Here is a 26,595-nt window from a genome sequence, read left to right as displayed (position 1 = left end):
GACCCTGATACGAAAACCAGACAAAGATATCAAAAAAAAGAGAATTACAGGTCAACATCACTGACGAACATAAATGTAAAATCATCAACAAAATATTAGCAAACCGAATCCAACAATATATTAACAGGATCACACACCATGATCAAGTGGAATTTATCTCAGGGATGCAAAGATTTTTCAATATCTGCATATCAATCAGTATGATACAGCACATTAATAAACTGAAGAATAAAAACCATATGATTATCTCAGTAGATGCAGAAAAAGCTTTCAACAAAATTCTATCCTCATTTATGATAAAAAAAAATTCTTCATAAAGTGCTCATAGAGGGAAGCTACCTCAACATAGTAAAAGGCCATATATGACAAACCCATAGCTAACATACTCAATGGTGAAAAGCTGAAAGAATTTCCTCTGAGATCAGTAACAAGATAAGGATGTCCACTTGGGCCATTTTTATTCAATATAATTTTGGAAGTCCTAGCCATGACAATCAGAAAAGAAAAAGAAATAAAAGAGATTTAAATTGAAAAAATAAAGAAGCAAAAAAAGAAGCAAACTGTCACTGTTTGTAGAAGACATGATATTATGCATAGAAAATTATAAAGATGCTACTTGTTGTTGTTGCTTAGTCACTAAGTAGTGCCTGACTTTTACAACCCCATGGACTGTAGCCCTCCAGGCTCCTCTGTCCATGGGATTTCTACTAGAAGTTCATCAATGAATTCAGAAAAGTTGCAGGATATAATATTAATACATAGAAATCTGTTGCATTTCTAAACAATAACAATGAAAGATAAGAAAGGGAAATTATGAAAACAATCCCATTTCCAATGTTCATTGCAGCACTGTTTATAATAGCCAGGACATGGAAGCAACCTAGATGCCCATCAGCAGATGAATGGATAAGGAAGTTGTGGTACATATACACCATGGAATATTACTCAGCCATTAAAAAGAATTCATTTGAATCAGTTCTAATGAGATGGATGAAACTGGAGTCCATTATACAGAGTGAAGTAAGCCAGAAAGATAAAGACCAATACAGTATACTAACGCATATATGTGGAATTTAGAAAGATGGTAACAATAACCCTATATGCAAAACAGAAAAAGAGACACAGATGTACAGAACAGAATTTTGGACTCTGTGGGAGAAGGTGAGGGTGGGATGTTTCGAGAGAACAGCATCGAAACATGTATATTATCTAGAGTGAAACAGATCACCAGCCCAGGTGGGATGCATGAGACAAGTGCTCGGGCCTGGTGCACTGGGAAGACCAGAGGAATCGGGTGGAGAGGGAGGTGGGAAGGGGGATCGGGACGGGGAATACATGTAAATCCATGGCTGATTCATGTCAATGTATGACAAAAGCCACTACAATATTGTAAAGTAATTAGCCTCCAACTAATAAAAATAAAAAAAGAAGAAAAAAATAAAGATGAATAATTCAGTTTAAAAAAAAAAGAAAACAATCCCATTTGATCATTGCATTAAAAAGAATAAAATACCTGGGAATAAACCTACCTAAGCAGGCAGAAGACCTGTACTACAAAAACTATATAATACTGATGAAATAAATAGAAGACACAAACAGATAAAAAGATATACCATGTTCTAGAACTGAAAGAATCACTATTATTAAAATGACTATACTACCCAAGGCAATGTTCAGATTCAATGCAATCCCTATCAAATTAACAACAGCATTTTTCACAGAACTAGAACAATTTTTAAAAATTTGTATGGAAACTCAAAAGACCCTGAATAGCCAAAACAATCTTGAGAAAGAAAAATGGAGGTGGAGGAATCAGGTTTCTACATCAGACTGTATTATAAAGCTACAGTAATCAAAAAGGTAACATGGCACAAAGGCAGACTTAAAAATCAACAAAGCAGGATAGAAAGCCCAGAAATAAACCTACAACCTATGGTCAATTAATCTATGACAAACAAGGCAAGAATGGAGAAAATACAATGGAGAAAAGATAGTCTCTGTAATAAGTGGTTCTGGGGAAACTGGACAGCCACACGTAAAAAGAATGAAATTAGAACATTCTATATACCATATACCATACAGGAGAAGGCGCTGGTGACCCACTCCAGTACTTTTGCCTGGAAAATCCCATGGATGGAGGAGACTGGTAGGCTGTAGTCCATGGGATCACTAAGAGTCGGACACAATTTCTTTTTCACTTTCACTTTTCACTTTCATGCACTGGAGAAGGAAATGGCAACCCACTCCAGTGTTCTTGCCTGGAGACTCCCAGGGACAGAGCAGCCTGGTGGGCTGCCGTCTATGGGGTCGCACAGAGTCGGACATGACTGACGTGACTTAGCAGCAGCATATACCATATACAAAAATAAACTCAGAATGGATTAAAGACCTAAATGTAAGACTAGATACTATAAAACTCCTAGAGGAAAACACGGGCAGAAAACTCTTTGACCTACCACAGCAATATCTTTTTGTATCCATTTCCTAGAGGAATAAAAATAAAAAATAAACAAATGGGACCTAATTAAACTTAAAAGCTTTTGCACAGCAAAGCAAACCATAAACAGAATTAAGAACAACCTAGAGTATAGGAGAAAATATTTTCAAATAATGCAACCAACAAGGGGTTAATCTCCAAAGTATACAAACTGCTCATAACACCTCAATATTAAAAAACAAACAACCCAATCCAAAAAATGGACAGAACATCTAAATAGACATTTTTCCATGGAAGACATACAGATAGGCCAATAGTCATGTGAAAAGAGGCTCAAAGTCACCAGTTATTAGAGAAATGCAAATCAAAACTATAATGACATAGCACCTTATACCAGTCAGAATGGCCGTCATCAAAATGTCTACAAAAAGCCAATACGGAAAGGATGTGGAGAAAAAAAAGAACCCTCCTACACTGTTTGTGGGAATGTATTAATAAATTGGTAACATCACTATGGAGAACAGGATGGAGGTCCTTAAAAAACTAAAAATAGAGCTACCATATGATCCATCAAGGACTTTTGAAGAGTCCCTTGGACTGCAAGGAGATCAAACCAGTCAATCCTAAAGGAAATCAGTCCTGAATATTCACTGGAAGGACTGATACTGAAGCTGAAGCTCCAATACTTTGGTCAACTGATGTGAAGGGTCACTCACTAGAAAATATTCTGATGCTGGGAAAGATTGAAGGCAAGAGGAGATGGAGATGACAGAGGACAAGATGGTTGGATTGCATCACCAACTTGATGGACATGAGTTTGAGCAAACTTAGGGAGATAGTGAAGGACAGAGAAGCCTTTCGTGCTGCAGTCCAGGGGATCACAAAGAGTCAGATACAACTGAGCGAATGAACAACAAATGATTCAGCAATCTCACTCCCAGTCATATATCTGGAGAAAGCCATAATTTGAAAAGATACACGCACCCCAATGTCCACTGTAGTGCTATTTACAATAGCCAAGACATGGAAGCAACCTAAATGCCCACTGACAGATGAAAGGATAAACAAAATGTACATATATACAGTGGAATATTACTCATTCATAAAAAAAATGAAATGATGCCATTTGCAGCAACACAGACGATTATCATACTAAATTAAACAAAGACAAGTATAATATCATTTACATGTGGAATCTAAAAAATAATATGAATGAACTTACTTACAAAACAAAACAGACTCAGACTTAGAAAACAAACTTATGGTTACCAAAGGGAAAAATGGAAGGAAGGATTAATTAGGAGGTTGGGATTAACATATTAATACATATTCTCTCTATCTTTAGTCACGTCCAACTCTTGCGATCCCATGGATTCTTACAGCTGCTCTGTCTGTAGGATTCTCCAGGCAAGAATACTGGAATGGGTTGCCATTTCCTTCTCCAGGGGATCTTCCTGACCCAGGGATTGAACCCAGGTCTCCTGCACTGCAGGCAGATTCTTTACTAACTGAACTAAGAGGGAAGCTCAATACATACACTACTATATATAAAATAGCTAGTCAGCAAGTACCTACTGTATAGCACAGAGAACTCTACTGAATACTCTGTAATAACCCATGTGGGAAAAGAACCTGAAAATATATATATATGTATATGTATACAAATAACTGAGGGATTCCCAGGTGCTTCTATGGTAAAGAATCTGCCTGCCAATGCAGGAGACACAGTAGACAGGGGTTCGATCCCTGGGTTGGGAAGATCCCCTGGAGAAGTAAATGGCAACCCACCCCAGTAATCTTCCCTGGGAAACCCACGGACAGAGGAAGCTGGCAGTCTACAGTTTGAGGGGTCACAAAGAGTTGGACACAACTGATTGAGCACACACACATATAACTGAATCGCTTCACTGTATACATGAAACTCACACAGCATCATTAATCAACTACACTCCAATATAAAATAAAAAGGTTTTAAAACTACACCTAAAAAGAAGAATTCAAGACTCTTTGGGGAGAATATTTTCTTTTAAATAGTGGTTCTCAGACTGAATCCCAACAGAGTATCGGGCAGAAATGTTCAGCTCCTGTAATAGTGGCTCTGTTCTCACAGTTCACTGAAAGAAAAAAAAAAGTACGTGAATAGAATGTCTCCTTTTTAATTTGCCTTAAGTTTCTGTTCTCTTGGAAAAACAGAAAATACATGTAAATAACCAAAGGTGCTTAGCATAATATCTTGTTTTCCTCTGGATAGTGTGTTGTGGCTATGTCTTCACATTACTTACATATAAGAGAGTCATATCTTCTGATAGCAAAAATGTTCATATATGTTTGATGAAATGAGATAGATCCTTTGCATGGAGTATCATGGCTCCTAGGTATTTCCCTGAACAAATCTGAGGATCAGTATGCTATCTAAGAATCTAACAGATTCTGGCCTGAGTTTGCATCACACCCACCACTTCCACCATCAAAGAGGTGTTGCTAAGCCCTCAACCAGAGACAGCTCTGTGCCTCATTATGCTAATATGGGCTTGATCCCAGGATTTTTTCATTAGCAGTAGATTGGCTCCTCCTAATAGCCTGACACTGTTCCAAAGCTTCACGTGAACACTATCATTCACCAACCTGCTTAATAGTTGTCTAATACAAAGACTGGGCTTCCCTGGTGGCTTAGTGGTAAAGAATCCACCTGTCAATGCAGGAAACGTGAGTTCAGTCTTTGGGTCAGGAAGATCCCCTGGAGAAGGAAATGGCAACCCACTCCAGTATTCTTGCCTGGGAAATTCCATGGACAAAGGAACATGGTAGGTTATAGTCCATGGGGTCCCAAAGAATTGGTCACAACGTCGTAACTAAAAAACAATGTAAAAACCAGCCTTTGCCTTTCACCAGCTCTATCACTTCTTGTTTCATTTGGAAAATTATTTCTGAAAATGTCTATATATTTTAATTTATTACTATGAGCTGAATATTTACTAAAGGCCTCTTTTTTTGTTGCCTTTGCTAAATTAGAGACATTGCTGTGTATATACATTCTGAATAACTTCAACTGATTAAAAAACATGAAATTGAAAAAATGAGCTTGACACACTTTTGCTATGCTATTTAAGTTTCAGGTTAGACACTGGAATAACCCAGCTTTGAGACATGCACATAAAATAAGCACAGAAAGACTTGAGCTCCATAGACTAAGGGCTGAAAGGTAAGTAGGTTGATAAGTCTGAGCATCAGGGGAACACATTCCCACTTTGGTCTTGATGACTCCCCTGGACCCTAGAAAAAAGCTCATGGTCCATAGAACCTGAGTTATATATATACATATACACATAATATATATATATATATATATATATACGCATATGTATATACACACACATACAGTCACCTGTATATACACACCTTGCCCACAGAAGGGCAAGGTGGTGGAGTACAATAGAAAATGGAGTTCTGGACCCAGGTCTGGTACAACCAGACAACTCATGCAATCTCTGGACCTCACTTTCTTTACACGTACAATAAGAAATTTTAGCTAGATCTCTTCTATGCCTTTCATTTTTTATATAAACCTAATTGCATGAGAATTAAAAGTAGAATTCATTGCCAGTTAATTAAATTGTGGTCAACATTTTTTGAGAGAAGACAAAGTGAACTTTATCTCATGAAAAATTCTCATTCACTGTTTAAAAAAGGAAAGTAGAAGTTGGCCACAGAACATTGAGTCTCTTCATAGAGCTCACTTATATCTTTGTAAGAGAAAAAAGTTATGGATAAAGACAATTTTTGATTGCTATTCCTGAGTCCTAAAAAAGTCCAGCTACAGTTTTACTTTTTCTGAAAGTATCTTTCCGCTAACTTGGAAAAGATACCTAAAACTCTCACTACATGTTGTTTGTGTGTGTGTGTACATAGGCATTAACTTCAAAACATCTGGATTGAAATTGTACAACTTACAGTCTCATACAAATAATATGAGGATACACTGAATTGTAAATTGTTTTAGTTTAAAATGCTATCTCATGTCCATTAATGAGAGAATTAATAAACAGATTTGTAATTTATCTTTACAATGAAATACTACTCAGCAATAAAAAAGAACAAACATGAATGAATCTTTAAACCAGGCTGAGCGAAAGGACTCAGAATAAACTCTAGAAAATACAAATCTAGTCTTTGTAAAATAAAATTAGTATAGTGGTTGCCTGAGGTGAGGCGGACAGGGAACAGCTGGGAATGAGCATGAGGCAATTCTCTGGGGTGATGAAATGTTCTGCATCTTGTTTGGGGTGTTAGTTCCATAGGTAAAACTATACAGACTCATTGAGATGTGCATTTAAAATCTGTGAATTTCACTATTTGTAAATTACAACAACAAAGTTGTTCATACTTTAAAAAAAATGCTATTCCAATAGTCTCAGTGGATACATTCATAGTCATCACTTTAATTCTACCAATAAAATTTTCTTTTTTGATTTGTCATGTACCTATCTATCCCACTATCCTCTGAATTCAAAAATCAACACATGTAAACCCATGACTGATTCATGTCAATGTATGGCAAAAACCACTACAATATTGTAAGGTAATTAACCTCCAATTAAAATAAATAAATTTAAAAAATCAATATATGGAAATTTTACAGTTTTTACAATATTGAGTCCTACCATTCAGGACCAGAGGAAATACTTTGATACACTAACAGATTTTTTTTTTCCTTCCTGTATAATAGGATTCTACAAGTTTATAAATCCTGTCGTGGATAACCAAAATATTTTCTTAAATGTATTTATGGAAGTAAAGAGCTTCTTTGGTGGCTCAGTGGTAAAGAATCCACCTGCAAGGCAAGAGACATGGGTTCAATCTCTGAGTCAGGAAGATCCCCTGGAGAAGGAAATGGCAACCCAACTTTAATATTCTTGCCTGGGAGATCCCATGGACAGAGGAGCCTGGAAATCTATAGTCCATGGGATCTCAAATATCAAACACAACTTATCGACTAAACAACAAAAATAGCAACAACAGCAATGGAACCAGAATTGAATTTATCCAGAAACAGATCAAGTAACTATCTCTGTGTCCTAATATCAGGAAATGAGGAAGATACCTTCTTGCACTCAGATACCCTCTCTAATCTTCCCTGCTTCCTCAGAGTTATGCTAATAGGTAGTCATATTTTTGAGATAATGCATTAATTCTAGAGTTTAAATTAGGACTACTTCTGGGAGAAAAAAAACACATCAAACCATTCTTGCTATTTATGTTATTTACAAGTTCAAATGAGCAGCTACTAAGCAGGAGGGGTCAAGGAACTCGGTCGCACAAGCTTTAAACTGGGATTATTCAGAAAAGAAAGTTTAGCCTAGACTGATGAGTCAGAGTGGGGCCCTTGGCAATACGGTTAAACCTGACATTCGAGGGTAGGAAACAGACATGGAAGTTCACGTAGGTGCTGAGGACACTGTAGTGAGGAGGCTCTGTATCCAGGAAGGACCATCTGCAAGGTTGAAAACATGATACCTAAACTTGTAGCAAGAGTGTGTGGATAGTGAAATAAAACTTTCACTTCTTTGGTAACTATTAAAAAGTCTGGGCTACCTCCAAAAGCTAAAGTATGATTTGTGTTAGATGTTGGGGGGTGCCTAGAGGTTGCAATTCACTTGGCTGAGTATTTCCTGGTCTGGATGCTATGTCATTTTGATTTTCTGTTGAAGGGCTGTGGGGACTTGGAAAGGGCATCCTTAGGGGGTTCAGAGGGACTTTCTGCCAATCTGATCAACACAGGCCCTGGCTTAGTTAGCTTGTTTTCAAAATTGTAGGCACTGTTGTTCCAAAATTAATATTTTTGAATATTCAACACATCCCTGGGGGAGAGCAAAGGGCCTCCCCACCTTTATTTCCCCTGCAAAACAAGTCAAGATGAAGTCTTTGCTGATGAAACTCTTGGCTTCCTCTTGTTCAGCTGTACCTCATCCCCACAGATTTCCCTCTTGGAAATCCCAAAATAGTCATGGAGGCTGGTCTCCAAGGCTTGAGTTGACCTGGCCTGTCTGGCTGCCTTCCAAAAAAGATTTTTGTGAAAATATTATCTTGTTTTTTTTCCTCATCAGAGACTTAAAAAAATTATTACCCAGGCAACAATGTGTCCTCCCCCTCTTTATCATTCTTTCACAGTTCTAAAGCCTTTTTACCCCATCAGGGATATATGCTTCCTTCTCTGGGCTTAATAGTTTCTGAGAGAAAGTTGTGGAGTAGAGAAGTGTGGGACCTTGATCATAAAAGTGTGATGATATTTGCAGCAATAATAAAAAGATATTGAAACCCTGATAAAGAACTGTCTTTCTACCCAAAATTCAATTCCCACTTTGCTTCAGTGGGAACTTGGTTATACTTTACTTTTTTGGTTGTTGTTTAGTCACTAAGTCGTGTCCAATTCTTTGTGACCCCAGGGACTGTAGCCCACTAAGTTTCTCTGTCCATGGGATTTCCCAGGCAAGAACACTGGAGGGGGTTGCCTTTTCTTTCTCCAGGGGACCTTCCTGACCCAGGGATCAAACCTGTGTCTCCTGTATTGCAGGCAGATTCTTTTATCACTGAGCCACCAGGGAAACTCATACTTTACACGCATACAAAAAAAAAAAAAATTGCTATTGACAACGTGTGGGATATAGTCAAGAGTCCTATGACCTGTACCTTAATCATTCTGTCAAATGAGACTTCACCCCCACATACCCTATCACAATACTGTTGTCATGTTAACTAAGAGTAATAAGGGCTTGGTACCTCCCAGTGTCATTTTCTGATATGTTGGCTGCATCCCTTATTAGGCTGTGAGCTCCTTGATAGGCAGATCTGGGCCTCACTCATCTCTGCATTCCCAGTCCTTTTCACAATGTTTGTGATGTAGAAAGTGCTCAACAAATGTTGGATTAGATCTACAGTCAAAAGACCACAGACATGACTCTCCTTCATGGCTTACTAGCTAAGTGTTATACAGAAAGTCGGTTAGCCTTTCTGAACCTCTTTTTCAAGAGAAAAAAAAATGGAAATGCTATTACTAAATGTATGCATGAGCTGTAAGAGGCTTAAATGAAATAATTCTATGTGGAAATAATATAATAGTAAAGAGCAGTGCAAATGTTGATTGTCATCAGGTAGACCCAGGGCAAGGGGGCTAATTGTTTTCCTTTCCTCCTTCTTGACTATCACCCCTGGGAGCTTAGGGCTCAAGAGAAACAGGGTGCTCTAGTGCTGACCATAGTACTACTGGTTGTGTGCATTTAGGCATGTCACTTTTTTAAGCCTCTTCCTCCTTCTCAGTGAATTGAGGAAATTATATTAGATAGCCATGGCCTAACACACTGACTCGAAGTAGTGTTGCAAAAGATAACAGTTTGGAGTCAGGATGGAGAAATGATGGAACCTGTGACATTTTATTTTCTTGTGCTCCACTGCAGATGATGACTGCAACCATGAAATTAAAAGATGCTTGCTCCTTGGAAGAACAGATATGACCAACATAGGTAGCATATTAAAAAGAAGAAACATTTCTTTGTCAACAAAGGTCTGTCTAGTCAAAGCTATGGTTTTTCCAGTAGTCTTGTATGGATGTGAGAGTTGGACCATAAAGAAAGCTGAGAGCTGAAGAATTGATGCTTTTAAACTGTGGTGTTGGAAAAGACTCTTGAGAGTCCCTTGGACTGCAAGGAGATCAAACCAGTCCATCCTAAAGGAAATCAGTCCTGAATATTCATAGGAAGGACTGATGCTGAAACTGAAACTCCAATACTTTGACCACCTGATGCAAAGAACTGACTCATTGGAAAAGACCCTGATTCTGGGAAAGATTGAAGGCAGGAGGAGAAGGGGATGACAGAGGTTGACATGGTTGGATGGTAGAAAAGACCCTGATTCTGGGAAAGATTGAAGGCAGGAGAAGTGGATGACAGAGGTTGACATGGTTGGATGGCATCACCGACTCGATGGACATGAGTTTGAGCAAGCTCTGGGAGTTGGTGATGGACAGGGAAGCCTGGCATGCTGCAGTCCATGGGGTTGCAAAGAGTTGGACTGAACAACTGAAATGAACTGATACATGAGTTCAAAGCTCTGTTTTGCCACTGAATTGGCTCAGTAAACTTATGCAAGTTACTTATATTTTTAACTTCAGTTTCTTCAGCTATAAAATAGAAATAATATTAATATCAACTTCATGGGATAGTTGTGATGACTGCATGAAATGATGGAAAAAGTGCCAAGCACCTGGTGAGCATGTAGTAAGTAAGAGAGTTTCCTGTTTCCCTCTCCTTCCCTCAACATTAAGAGGCTGCAATCCTCCCAGATCTGAGTTTTCTGGGCAGAGTGCTCTAATGTCAAACACACTGGATAACAGAAAAGCGAGGCTGAGTCCCACCCACCATCCAAGAATGACTCATAGGCTAGCTCAGGTTTCCAGATGTGTATCCTTACTGTTCTCTGGCCCTTGTCTATATTTTACCTGGTGCCAAAGTCACCATTTTCCTTTGGTGCAAATCCCAATGACTGGAATTATTAATGACTCTGCCAATTTGACATGTTTTAGTGGTTCAGTTCAGTTCAGTTCAGTTCAGTTGCTCAGTCATGTCCAACTCTTTGCAACCCCATGAATCGCTGCACGCCAGGCCCCCCTGTCCATCACCAACTCCCGGAGTTACTCAAACTCATGTCCATCGAGTAGAGCATGTCAAATTGATACAGTCCATCCTATTGACAGTCCATCCTCTCTTGCATGGACCATTTTCCTTGCAACTGCAAAAGTCAGCGATCCCATCCTGAGCCTTGTCAGACCTTCTCAAAGCAGTGGCCAAGGTACATTGGCATGTGGACAGAGAGCAGCACTGGAAAATTCTCTTCTGGGTTTGATTTCTGCAGATGAGTCCTGGAGCTGCCATGGAGGCCAGGCCTACTCTCTCTGCTGCCCAAAAATCTTTGGTTCATTAACTTGTAGTTACCTATTTTCATGGCTCAACTACAGTTAAAGGCAGAAATTGCCCAAATTGGCTGACTTAGTTTGCTTCTAGGCAATTGATTCACGAGCCAATTACTTAAACAGTACTACCTTTTCACTTACATTCTGACATCTCATACTTTTTAAACTTAAATCAATTCCTTTAGTAAAGGACTATTGGGAATTTTATCTAAATGGTTTCTGGAATGTAAAATTGTGAAAAAATCACACAGACAGAAGAAGTGAAATTCCAATTATGATAGTTTTGTGTTAGCCCAGGGAGGGCTGCATACACCAGTGAATAAAAGCAATAAGGAACAACAACAATAACCATAACTACTAGTCATTGAGTGCATGTTTTGTATACCACAAGGTTGAAATAAAGCCGTATTAAACTGATTGCCAGGCAAAGTACCTAAGAGCTTTTCCCATGTGCTCTATCAATAGTTTGAAGATGGATTTCAAAAAGGTCTGATAATTGTACTCTTAGGCTAGCCTAGATTAGTCAACAGGAATAGGAACATTAGGAACATATGGGAACAAGACAATTAAATCTAAGTCTTAAGAAGCCCAGTTGTGTCTCACTCTTTGCAACCCTATAGATTATATATTCCATGGAATTCTCTAGGCCAGAAAACTAGAGTGGGTAGCCTTTCCCTTCTCCAGGGGATCTTCAAAACCTAGGGATCGAATCCAGGTCTCCCACATTGCTGTTGGATTCTTTACCAGCTGAGCCACAAGAGAAGCCCATGAATACTGGAATGGGCAGCCTTTCTCTTCTCCAGTGGACCTTCCTGACCCAGGAATCGAACCAAGGTCTCCTGCATTGCAGGTGGATTCTTTACCAACTGAGCTATCAGGGAAGCCTGACTTTCACATTAAGAGGAACCGGGAAGACCCAGAGGGATCGGGTAGAGAGGGAGATGGGAGGGGGGATTGGGATGGGGAATACATGTAAATCCATGGCTGATTCATGTCAATGTACGACAAAAACCACTACAATATTGTAAAGTAATTAGCCTCCAACTAATAAAAATAAATGAAAAAAAAAAAAAAAAAAGAGGCCTGGGCTTCCCAGGTGGCTCAGTGGTAAAGAATCCTCCTGCCAATGCAGGAGATGTAGGAGATGCAGATTTGAGCCCTGGGTTGGGAAGATTGCCTCGAGTAGGAAATGGCAACCCACTCCAGTATTCTTGTCTGGAAAATTCTGCACATAGAGGAGCCTGGTGGGCTACAGTCCATGGGGTCACAAAGAGTTGGACACAACTGAGCAGGCACACATTAAGCAGCCCAATGACAATTTTGTGGGTTAATGAAAGTTTTAATAAAGTTTTGACTTTTAGCACAAATGATGACCTTTTATTTCCATAGCAGCTAATCATTCCACACTCCAGAACTCCTTATTATCAACAACTGCAATCCTCTGTAATTTCAACCTCAACCATCTCATGCTTTAACTGAAATTCCCACTCTTTCCTTTTAATACCCAAGTAAACCATCTTTCAATGTCATTGGCCCTTCAGCTTATTGATCCTATGAAATTTTCGCTATTCTCATTTCTCTCTACCTTCCTGTGTAGCTTAAATTCCATGATCTATCACTATGATGAGTCCTTTTCCACACAGTCTCAGATCCATTATTGCCCCCTTACTTCATCATTCTTGTTTGGCAAACCACAGTCTTGGTTCTGTCTAACCCTCTTGTCCCTTTTCACCGGCACCCATGCAGCTAAGTGTGGCTGGAAAAAGTCACAAGCCACACTGGCTTTCCTTTCTTAAAGTCATTGCCACCAGCTCAAGTGGTCCTTAATGCTTCCCAGCAACCATATTTTATTTCCCTTTTCCATTCCCCCTTCTGGTCTCCCAAACAATAATCTTAACACTCTCCTTTCTCCTCACACCACTCCACGAAAATTGCTTCATTAAGATGCTATCTCAAGGTCAAAGATTATATCTCAACTCATCCATTTTGATTTAGCAAAAATATTTGATATAAGTTCTAAAACTTGGGCTTTTAGAATAGCTTTGACCCTTATAGCTATTCCTTCTCAGTTGCTTTTGCTGTTTCTTCATCTAAGTGTTGGAATGTCCTCGTCTTCAGTTGTTGGCTAAAGTCATTCCTTAAGTGATATAATTATTTCTAAAGGCTTCAAATGCCATTTATATAATGATGACATCCAAATTATTACTCCCTGAATTCCATCTCTGGCACAAACTATCTTCACATCCTATGTGGATGACTTCAATAACCTCATAACCCTTCTCCTGCTTCTGCTCTTGTGACACCTTAGGCTATAATTACCATGGTAGCCAGAGTGATCCTACTAAAATATAAGCCAGATGATGTCACTTCTTTGTTTAAAACCTTCCAATGCTTTCCCATACCATTCAAAGTAAGATCCAAAGTCCTTATAATGGCCTATATGTCCAGTCTTCCTGCCTACCCCGTCCTACACCCCATACTCACGTTAAATCTCTGATGCTATCTATTACTTTTCTCAGGCAGAGATTTTATTTTGTTTTCTTATTTGCTATATTCCCAGTGTTTTGCATATAGAACATCATTAGTCAATAGTTGTTGAATATGTTAATCAGCGGGTCAGTGCTCAATCACAGTGGGCTAGGTAAACTTAAAGTTTAAGGCTCTTAAACCAGTGATGAATGGAAGAAACAGTGATGAATGGAAGGATAGGTAGTGAGTTTTCTCCCTCTTCTCATCTTCATCCTCCCACTTACTTTGAAACACACAGCTAATCAACCCTGAGATTTCTATAAAACCCACTTTGAAGTTCTCTTTCCATTTATTCTGGCTAAGTCTCACTGATGTGCTCCAGTGAGTCTGCCTCATATTATCTCTCTTCCTGTAAAAGAAGAGAGAGCAGGTCTGTGGAGGGAGAAATACACACACACTGTTTGGCTGCTGTTGTGACACCAGATGCCATTACAGTGATTCTTTATTCTCCTGATATAGATCCAAGGGTTATATAAGCTCATACTTGGACTCCTGGTAAGAAATGGAAAGGAATATGTAGGGACCCAATCGTGTTGTCCCCCTGACAAAGAAGCTTACCTATGAAAAACTTACCTTGGAAATCAGGTCCAATAGCTTTAAACTGAGTTTGCCAAATGATACTTGCACCACAAGGCACCTACGTTTATTGTCACGAAGTAATGACATATGTTTAGTTGCTCAGTCTTGTCCGACTCTCTGTGACCCCCACGGACTGTAGCCCACGAGGCTCCTCTGCCCATGGGGATTCTCCAACCAAGAATACTAGAGTGGGTTACCAATGCCCTCCTCCAGGGGATTGTCCCAACCCAGGGATCGAACCCAGGTCTCCCTCATTGAAGGCAGATTCTTTGCCATCTGAGCCACCAGGGAAACCCAAGAATACTGGAGTGGTTAGCCTATCTCTTATCTAGGGGATCAACTTGACCCAGTAATCAAATCAGGGTCTCTTGCATTGCAGGCAGATTCTTTATCAGCTGAGCTAAGTTGTACAATTTATCTAATATACTTTCTTCTAACACAACTTGTTATAAGAAAACTCTATTTTCCCCTAAGTTTATCCTCCTCCCTTTTGAAAATCAAACTTACTTCCAATCCTGATCACATGATAGGCTGGATCCCAGTTTGGAGGAAAGGAGAGCTGCTAACTCTTTGAATTGTTGGTGGTAATGCTTGTGTATTCTTGGTGCACAAGTGGAGGATCTACTTCAACTCTTATACCTGTCTCTTTGAACCCTACTTCTTGTCTGACCATGTGCAGAAAGGCAGATGAAAAGATGACTTTCTAGCCTATATTTTTTTTCATGCCTTTACCTTGATTGTAAATTATGAATAAATAAAGTTTTATTCATAAACCAAGGTTTAAAGGCATCAGGATTGGCAAGTAATTTGGAGGAACAACAGTCTGTTGTCCTTGGCTTGCTCTGCTTCAAGTCTACTCCTAGGCTCTTTTTTTTAAAAATTTTTTCAATCTCCTTTTACTTGTTAATTACTTATAAAGTTAATTAATTTTAATACTCCTAAGATTTTTTCCTGCTCCATGTCCTGCCTTCGGTCTTAGCTGTCTATTGGATGGTGATATCATGCTAAAATGATAATAATATTAGCTTATATCTATTCAGCACTGACTTTATGGCATATGCTGTGCTTAGCACTGTATTTAATCATCACAAAAACCTATAAAGTGGGCATTACTATTATACCTATTTTACCTAAGTGATATGGAGATTTTGCAAAATCAGGCAATGTGTCCAGGTTCAGGCACCTAGTAAGTGAGTAGATCATCAACACAGTGACCAAAATTGTCACCATTAAGCCTATTTCCCTGTCCCTTTCTCTGCTGGCTAACCACAAATAAAGGAGGAGAGATGGGTGCCAGGACAGGAATAGTGGAGCGGCTTGTTTTCAATGGCTAGAAAGTCATGGGATGGATTTTTCAATTCCTTGTACAATAACCTAAATGAAATAAACACTAGAAGGAATCAGCAGTTGATTAGATGATACAGAGAAATGGATCAGCAAGCTTGTAGACAGAGTAGTGAAAAATCACCTAGGCTGAACAGAAAATAGATAAAAGAATAAAAAGAATTGGGGAGAGTTTAAGAGACTTCTGAGCCAACATCATGTAAACTAACATTCACGTTATATGGGTCCCAGAAGGAGAGACATGGAAGCAGGGGACATATTTGAAGACATAATAGTTGAAAATGTCTCTACCCTGTGGAAGAAAACAGACATCCAGGAACAGGATGTACAGAGTCCCAAACAAGGCAAACCCAAAGAAGAACACACCAAGACACATTGTAACTAAGACAGCAAAATTTAAAGATGAACAGAGAATGTTAAAAGCAGCTAGAGAAGAGCAGCAAGTTACATTCAAGGAAACATCCATGAGACTACTAGATGACCTTTCAGCAGAAACTTCTCAGAAGGGAGTGACATGATATATTTAAAATGAAGAAAGAATATTATACATGACAAGGCTTTCATTCAGATTTGATGGGGAGAGCAAATGTTTTACAGACAAGCAAAAACCAAGAGGTCAGAATCACCAAACCAGCTTTACAAGAAATGGTAAATAGATTTCTGTAAGTGGTAAAGAAAAGGAGCATCTAGAAATATTTAAAAAATGAAAGGAAAAAATCTTATCAATAAATGTATGTAGTAAATCTTATACAGAAGAGTAGTAAAATCAACCATGCATAAAACTAGTAGGAAAGTTAAAAAAAAGGTAGTAAAGTCATCTATATCCACAATAATTCATCAAGAAATACATACAACAAAAAGATGTGATATATGATGTTAAAAACATTAAATGTGGTGGGGGGAGTAAAGTAAAGAATGCATAATTGTTAAAATGCATTCAATGTCAAAAGATCACCAACTTTATTATGCATATTATACATATATATGCTATACACACACACACACACACACACACACACGTACCAATCACAACATTATGAAACTAGAAATCAACTATAAGAAAAAAACTTTAAATATAAACATGTGAAAGTTAAACAATATGCTCCTAAGTAATCATGTCATTGAAATCAAAGAGGAAATTTTAAAATACCTGGAGGCAAATAAAAGTAAAGAAACAACAATCCAAAATCTATGAAATGCAGCAAAAGCAGTTCTAAGAGGAAAGTTTACAGAGAAACATGCCTACCTCAAGAAACAAAAAAATTTCAAGCAACTCAAGATTACACCTGAAGAAAGAAGAAACAAAACCCAAATTTAATAGAAGGAAAGAAATCGTAAAGATCAGAACAGAAATAAATGACATACAGATGATAAAACAAAAATGATTAAAAAAAAGATCAATGAAACCAACAGTTGGTTCTTTGAAAAGAGAAACAAAATTGATAAGCCTTTAATCAGACTCAACAAGAAAAATGAGAGAGGATCCAAACACATGAAATCAAAGATTAAAAGGGAAAGTCACAATTGATACCACAGAAATACAAATGATCATAAGCTATTTGTACAAACAACTGTATGTCACTAAAAGGGACAAACCAGAGGAATGGAAAAAATTCCTAGAAATGTAAACTCTGCCAAAACTGAACCAAGAAGAAATTGAAAATATAAATAGACTAATTATCAGCAATAAATTTGAATCAGTAATTTAAAAAATTTCCAACAAACTAAAGCTCAGAACCAGATGGCTTCACAGGTGAATTCTATTGAACATTAGAGAAGAGTTGACATTCATTTTTCTCAAACTATATCAAATTATTGCAAAGGAAGAAATACTTCCAAACTTATTCTATGAGGAAAGCATCACTTTGATACCAAAACCAAAGACACCTCAAAAAAAGAAAATGATAGGTCAATAACACTGATGAACATAAATGCAAAAAATCCTCAACAAAATATTAACAAACTAAATTCAACAATACATTAAAAAGACAGTAAACCATGATCAAGTGTATCCCAGGAATACAACGAATGTTCAATATTTCCAAAACAATGCAGCTCACCACATTAACAAATTAAAGAGAAAAAATCATATAATCATCTCAAAAGATGCAGAAAATTCTCAAAAAAGTGGGTATAAAGAGAGCATATCTCAATCTAACAAAGGCCATATATAACAAACCCACCACTAACATCATTATCAATGGTAAAAAGCTAGAACCATTTCCTTTAAGATAAGGAAAAAAACAGATGCCCATTCTCATCACTTTTATTCAGCGATAATATTGAAAGTCTTAGCCACAGCAATCAGAAAGAAAAGAGATAAAAGGAATCCAAATTGGACGGGAAGACATAAAACTGCCATTATTTGTAGATGACATAATACTCTACATAGAAAATCTTAAAGATGCCACTCAAAAAACTATTAAAAACAATGAACGGATTCAGTAAATTTTCAGGATACAAAATTGATATACAAAGAAATATATTGTACTTATATACACTAATAACAAGCTTCCAGAAAGAGAACTTATGAAAACAATTTTATTATTGCATCTGAAATAATGAAATACCTAGGAACAAATTTAATCAACACAAAAGACCCTAAATACCCAAAGCAATCTTAAGAAAGAAAAGCAGAGCTGGAGGTATCACATTCCCTGACTTCATGCTATACTACAAAGCTACATTAATCAAAATAGTATGGTTCTGACACAAAAACAGACACATATCAATAGCACCAAACAGAGAGCTCAGAACAAATCTATACACTCGTGACAATCTAAGACAAAAGAGCAAGAATATGCAATGGAGAAAAGATAGTTTCTTTGATAAGTGGTGCTGGGAAAACTGGACACCAACATATGAAAGAATCAAAACATTTTCTCAAAGCATATACAAAAATAAACTAAAAAATAAACCCTAAAGGTAAGACTGGAAACTATAAAACTCCTAGAAGAAAACATAGGTAGAACGCGATTTGACATAAACCATAGCATTACTTTTTTTGGGATCTGTCTCCTAAGGTAAAGGAAACAAAAGCAAAAGTAGAGAGAGACCTAATTAAACTCAAAAGCTTTTTCCCAACAAAGGAAATCATTGACAAAATGAAAAGACAACCTATTAAATGAAAGAAAATTTTTGCAAATGATATGACTGATAAAGAGTTAATATCCAAAATATTTAAACAGAGAAAACAACTTAATATCAGGAAAAGAGCAACCTGATTAGAAAATGAGCAGAAGACCTGAATAGATATTTTTCTGAGGAAGACACATATATGGTCAACAAGCACATGAAAATATGCTCAACATCACTAATCATCAGGAAAATGTAAACCAAATCTACAATGAGATATCACTTTGCACCTGTCTGATAGCTATTATCAATAAGACAACAAACAAGTGGAGGAAAGGATGTGGAGAAAGAATTTTCAGACACTGTTAGTGAGAATGTAACTTGGTACAGCCACTATAGAATATAGTATAGAGATTCATCAAAAAATTAAAAATAGAGCTACCATATGATGCAATAGTTTCACCCCTGGGTGAAAATAAAAATACTAATTAGAAAAATATATATGCACCCCTATATTTCTTGCAGTAGTATTTACAAACACCAAGATACGGAAGCAAGATAAGTGTCCATCAATAAATGAATAGGGGAAAAGTGGTATATACAACACCACAGCTTACTGTGCCCATGCTCAGTGATTCAGTCGAGTCCGGTGCTTTGAAACCCCGTTGACTGTAGCCTGCCAGGCTCCACTGTCCATGAGATTTCCCAGGCACAAATACTGGAGTGGGTTGCCATTTCTTACTCCAGGGAATGGCATATTACTCAGTCATAAAAATGAATGATATCTATCATTTGTAACAATATAGATGGACCTAGGGAGAAGGCAATGGCACCCCACTCCAGTACTCTTGCCTGGAAAATCCCATGGACGGAGGAGCCTGGTAGGCTGCAGTACATGGGGTCGTGAAGAGTCGGACACGACTGAGCTACTTCACTTCCACTTTTCACTTTCATGCACTGGAGAAGGAAATGGCAACCCACTCCAGTGTTCTTGCCTGGAGAATCCCAGGGAAGGGGGAGTCCGGTGGGCTGCCATCTATGGGGTCACATAGAGTCGGACACAACTGCAGCAACTTAGCAGCAGCAGCAGCAGTAGATGGACCTAGAGCATGTTATATGAAATGAAATGTCAGACAGAGAATGACAAATATTATATGATTTTACTTGTATGTGGAATCCAAAAAGTAAAACAATTGAATGACCATAGTAAAACAGACACAGAATCACAGATAGATACACAGAACAAACAGGTGGTTGCCAGAGGAATAGGGTAAGGGACAAGAGAAATAGGTGAGGGAGATTAAGAAGTACTAACTCCTAGTTGTAAAATAAATGAGTCACATATATGAAATGTACAGTGTTGGAAAAAGTCAATAATTACATAATATCATTACATGGTGGCATTTCACTGGAATAATAATGATGATCATTTTGAAATGTGTAGAAATATTGAATCACTATGCTGTGAGCAGGAACTAACATAGTGTGATAAGTCAATTATACTTTAAACTACATTTTAAAATTCATAGGAAAAGAGATTTGTGGTTACCAGGGGTTGGGATTGAGGGGAGAAGGAATTGGATGAAGGCACTCAAAACATAAAACTTCTAGTTACAAGATAAATAAGTACTAAGGGTATAATATACAATATGATAAATATAATCAATACTGCTTCATGGATGAAGGTTGTTAAGAAAACCTAAGAATTCTTATCACAAGGAAAATATTTTCTATTTCTTAAATTTTTTTATCTATATGAGATGATGGATGTTCACGGAACTTTCTGTGATAATTTCATGATATATGTAAGTCATGATATATTGAGTTTAAGGCGTACAGTATAACACTTTGCCTTACATGCATCATGAAATTCTTATCACATGAAGTTCAGTGCTGTATGTCATTATATTTCAATAAAACTGGAAGAAAAAACTGATGAGGGCCATAATTTCAAGTTCTGTATATGGCCAACTCCACACAGACCTTTGTGGTACAGATCATGAGGAGGTATCATGTACACTTGCTCAAGGAAGGCAGTGGGTGTTGCAAAAACAGATGACACCTGTCCCAGTGGGCACTCTCAGCAGGTGGACTAGCTGCCAGATCAATGGATTGTGTGGCTCAAATCTTCTTGGAGAAGCAAATTCTTCAGTTAAGGCCAAGCAGGAAGAGCTCTTAAAGAATTTTCAGCTTCTAGAAAAGGTACAACCTAGATCCAAATAGAAAAATCAAGGAAATAAACTAAAATGTACCAGAAACTGGATTCTTTTAAAGAACACTAGGCAAAACAATGTAAACTGTATGCAAAATTTCTTTGCAAGAATAAAATATTAAATCACTTTTGCAGAAGGATAAGTTACATGTAGAAAACTCATCCATTATAAGTGGACAGTTCAATAAGCTTTGACAAATATCTACAGTCAAGTAATCAGAACATAATCAAGATACACTGGAGTTACATCAACCCCCAAATCCACTTGAGACACTTTGTAGTATGGGTTATCTTCGATGGACTCATATTCCAGATTCTATTGAAGAAAAAGGCACAGAGTTGCTGATGGATTGGGTGTAAACTATGTGGGGGATGAATCAAGGGTGTCTCCAAGCTTTTGGGCCAAGAAACTAGGTGCACAGAAAGGTCACTTTTTGATGGAGATATTGGGAGGAAGAATGGTTTTGTGGGTAAAATCAATAGTTTAGTTTTGAGTATTAAGGAAGAACTGGTTTATGCAAGACAAAATTTAATAAGCATGTAAGCATTTGGTAGACTGGTCACAATGGAAAAAAAAAAAAGATTCTTGTTGAAATAACCATGGGGTACAGTTTCATGTCTATTAAGACATAAGTCATGGAAAGAGATGATGCTGTCCAGTATAGGTTGTGTTGGGAGAACTTGCACATGCACCAACTGCAGGTGGCAATGCAGATAATAATTGTCATTTGAAGAAAAGTGATCCAGAGATGTGAAATATCTGTGCCTCTTTAACACTCTCATCCCAGTTCTGAGACTTGATTCATAAGGAATTATATTTTACCATTAAACAAATTAGTTAAAAAAGATAAGAAAATATTATATTTGCACCAAATACTGTAACTTTTTAATAGTAATAAAACATAGTTATGACTTAAATGTCTAGGAGAGAACAGTGTATAAGTAAGGTACACTTAAGTAGAATGCAATAAAAGTAGCTACCATCTACTGCTTGTTTACTATGTGCTTGCCACTGTTCAAAGGATTAATTTATATTACTGATTTTATCTTTGTAACAGCCTTATGACATAGATTCTAAATTATCCCCATTTCATCATGTTATGCTTTAAGTAATTTCTATTATAGGCCAATAAGTTACAAAGATAAGACTTTATCACTTTTTGTCCACCTGTTTTTTGATTATACCAAAGCCAAGTGCTTAATCATAACTAAAATCATTCAATGCTAGGCAAATGTTGAGGGTGAATATAGTGGGTAAGGGAGTAGAGGTATAGAAAGTAATAGTGTTGCGTTAAAAGGAAAATAAAATACCAAAAAATGTTTCTAAGTATAGAAAGTATAGTATTATGTTGAAAGGAAAATAAAATACCAAAAAATGTTTCTATGCTACAGGTATAACTGTGTGAAGCATATGAGAAAAGAATAGAAGAAAATACAAAAATAAGTTTTCATGTGAAACCACTGAGGTTTACTACTGGTTTTGCCAGATTAATTTCCTTTGAGAGGTAAAAGCAAAACCCAGGTCGAATAAGGTTGAGGAGGGGTTCGAATTAAAGAGGGCAGGTAGTAGCATTGAAACATATACATTATCATATGTAAAATAGATAGCCTGGGGGAATTTGTATGATGCACGGAACCCAAAGTCAGGGCTTTGTGACCCCTAGAGAGGTGGGTTGGGGAGGCAGTTTCCAGAAGGAGAGGACATATGTATACCTGTTGCTGATTCATGTTGGCGTATGGCAGAAACCATCATGATATTGTAAAATAATTATCCTCTAATTAAAAATAAAAAATTAAAAAACGGAGAGTGAGAGAAAATGAAAACCACGAGGTTAGATTTGTCATTCAGAGGTTGGTGGTGTACGGAAGAAAACTGCCTGTGCTCCTATATGAAAAGAATTAGGATTAGGGAATTTGAAACAAGCCAAGAGGAAGAAATCAGAGAAGAAGAAGGAAGGATAGATAGATATAGAAAGGAAATGAGAGGAAGGGGAAGAGGAAAAGGATGGGAAGGGAGGCAGAATGTTGAAAAGCTAAAGAATCAGGAATATAGTGCCTTGTATGTAACACGTACTCAAAACTGTATTAAATTAAGAGTTAAAGCTATTGATTGAAGAGTTAGGTTACCAGGGCTTGCTTATTCTCTCCAGGAACTCAATTTTTTGTGTTATATTTGTTTTGTTTGCTTCTGTTTGTAAAATAGTCTTATTTTTCTGAATATACATATAAACACACACATATACATAATTATACTAATGTTTATTCTGAAATAAATAATTAAAAAGAAAATAATCTGTGGTGGTGGTTTAGTCGCTGCATCATGTCTGACTCTTGCGACCCCATGGACTGTAGCCTGCCAGGCTCCTCTGTCTCCAGGCAAGAATATTGAAGTGGGTTGCCATTTCCCGCTCCAGGAAATAATCTGTAATTCCACCTAATTCTGTGGTTAGTACTTTAGTATGTAACCTTCTTGGTTTTTTCTATTCATATATGTACACATATACATATTCATATGTCTTTCCACAAAGGTATCAACATTTGTAACCTCTTTTTTGTCACTCGAAAACATGCCATGAACATTCTCCATGTTAATAAATCCCTTCCTCTTTGTTTTATAGTATTATGTTGTATGAATGGATATAACATTTAATCAATCCTCTATTGATAGATGCTCGGTTATTTTAAATTTTTAGTTACTATAAACACTGTGTTGAACATTTTTGTACATATGTCCCCATACAAATGTCCATTTGTTTCTTTAAGATAAACTCTCAGGTAGAATTGCAAGGTCAAAGAGTTTGCCTTTGGGTAAAGCTTCTTTTGACACAAAGTACACAGGTGACTTTCAGGAAGTTTGTCAATAATATTTCCTTCCAATCAACATGGGATTTCCTGATGGTTCACCAAGGTAAAGAATCTGCCTGGGTTCAATCCCTGGATAGGGAAGATCCCCTGGAGAAGGAAATAGCTCGCCATTCCAGTATGCTTGCCTGGAGAATTCCATGGACAGAGGAGCCTGGGCAGCTACAGTCCATGGGGTCACAAAGAGTCAGACATGACTGTGTGACCAACATTTTCTTTCTTTCCAACCAACCAGCGTAAGAATGCCTATATCCCTGGCAACTTGCCACTTAGGACCTAAGCTTTCTAACTTTTTAGAAGGACATTGCTAAAATGCAAACTTAAAACTTCTTTCTCATTACATATTGCCTCATGAATATACAACACGTCATGGGAATTATATAGAAACTCTTTTGGAGGATATTTCTAGTGGTAGGAAATAAAACTCGATTTGGTCTTAGGGTTCTTCCAGAGAACAGAGAAAGCTGAAAGGAGATGTTTTATATGTTTTATATCCTGATAACTTGTTTCCTCTGATTGGAAAATAGAATAATTAAACTTACAAGATGCTTAACAAACATGAAAAAATCAATCTTAAGCAACCTAAGAAGCCACGAATTTTCCCCCACGTGAGTCTAAAATTATATGCAAGTTTTCTCTCCATTTTTTTAAGAATAAGTATAAAAGCACTGTCTCTCAAACCTTTGAAAATAAGCCTGGGAATCACACAAAAAACATTTCATTCTTTGAACTCTGATTTGAGGTTTGGACAAATACTTAGGTATTAATTTAATTTAATTTAGGACAAATGAACTACAGAATTCTGGTGATTCATTATATGTCTAATTTGAAATAGGGGATATCAGAATAGTCCTCCCAGTATTTTAGTAAAAATTTTAAATGTAGATTTGTAACACTTTGGTACTTCCCTCTAAAAATAAAAGATTTTCAGCCTGCATGTAAAGTGGCGACATGCCTAATTAGGAATCCTGAAATTTAGCTGTATTGAGGTAAAAAGTGTCCATGGCAAATATTAAGCAGTATATTAGATTAATCAGCATTTCTCATTACTCAACCTTGAGAAAACTCTTATAAGTTTCAGAAAACAAGATTTGAAAATTATACACTTTAAAATGGAGGAGTTAATGATATGTGAATTATATTCCAAGAAGCTGTGATTTTATTTTTATTTTTTAATTTTTTTGTTTTTGACCATGCTGCACAGCATGTGGAATTTTAATTCCCTAATAAGGGATTAAACACTGGGGCCCTGCAATGGAAGCAGAGTCTTAACCACTGGACTGCCAGGGCAATCTCAAAACTACTATTTTTAAAAGAAAAGAAAACGGTAAATTTCTAAATAAGATCATTATCTTTACAGTTGTTGCTAACCTACACCATGATTAAAAAATCAAACCAAACTTATCTTCCAAATTCCATAAGATTTATCTCCCTTATTTTTTTTTTGTTGTTTCCCCTCAATTCCCACTCCTCATTTCTTTCTTTTTTTAATTGAAGGAAAGGCTATAGATTGTTGGAGTTTATGGGATTCTGCTTGTTTCTTGAAGATGGGAAAAGATTAGCGTATGTATATATGTAACTTCCCTATTTCAAAGGTTTTGTAGTGTATTAGTGAATCAAAATGGATGAAATTTTAGTAATTCTAATCAATCATTTGGCCATTATTTCCACTGCTGAAAGTAGATTTTCTTAATCTGAAGAGGAGGCAATGAAGATTACAAATATATATTTTAATTTTTACTAAAAGCTGGATGAAATGGAACTGTTATGGGGGGAAAAATGCACACTCTCATGATGCTTAGTAAATTACTGGTATTCTGGAGCCCAGTTATATTTGAAGTTAAATTAATAAATCCAGGTTTGTACAAATCTCTGTGCTTATTTTCAAGGACTAGAGAGGTAAGGGCATTTATATTTTGTTAAGATAGGCTAGTACACTCTTATAGGAAACAAAAGTAACATAAAGATAATGGTTAATACTTAGTTGAAATTGTTAGCATGAAAATTAGCTAACATAATGCATATAAAGGCATAAACACTTACTTGACACATGGTAAGTACTTCGTATAAGCTGCTCTTATAAATGGAGTCACATCACCTGCCATGACCTGGCTACTTAAGTTCCCCAGGTCTCAGTTCCCTCCCTAATAAAATGAAAATAGTAATAGTACCTGCTCCAAAAGGTTGCTATGAGGATCAAATAAATGCTTAGAATAGTGTCTGGCACACAGTAATTCTCACCAAATGTTAGTTTTTGACTATTAGTACCCAATGTAAAAGCATCTTGCCTGAATTATTACCAATTGAATTTATATATTTTTTATCTTACTAGATTGCAAGAATCTTGGACACTAAAGATAGGGTCTCATTTTTTGTATCCCTGTCCTCTTCTAGCTTTGTATAATAAGCACAAAAGTCAAAGTGTGTAAATGCCACTGTTTCAATACATAAATGACTTAGTGAATTAATGTGTACATTCAAGCGATATAAGTCGTGGTTAAACTGGAACTAACAGAAATGAAAACAAAGAATTCCCTCTGAGTTCATTCAGAGAAACCAAAGAGGGAAAATTGGATTTTTTTTTTATCATTTACT

The sequence above is a fragment of the Odocoileus virginianus genome, chromosome 11 (assembly GCF_023699985.2).
Source record: "Odocoileus virginianus isolate 20LAN1187 ecotype Illinois chromosome 11, Ovbor_1.2, whole genome shotgun sequence".
In the NCBI taxonomy this organism is placed as follows: domain Eukaryota; kingdom Metazoa; phylum Chordata; class Mammalia; order Artiodactyla; family Cervidae; genus Odocoileus; species Odocoileus virginianus.
The sequence above is the reverse complement of the archived record's forward strand: the minus strand, read 5'-3'. Positions refer to the sequence as shown.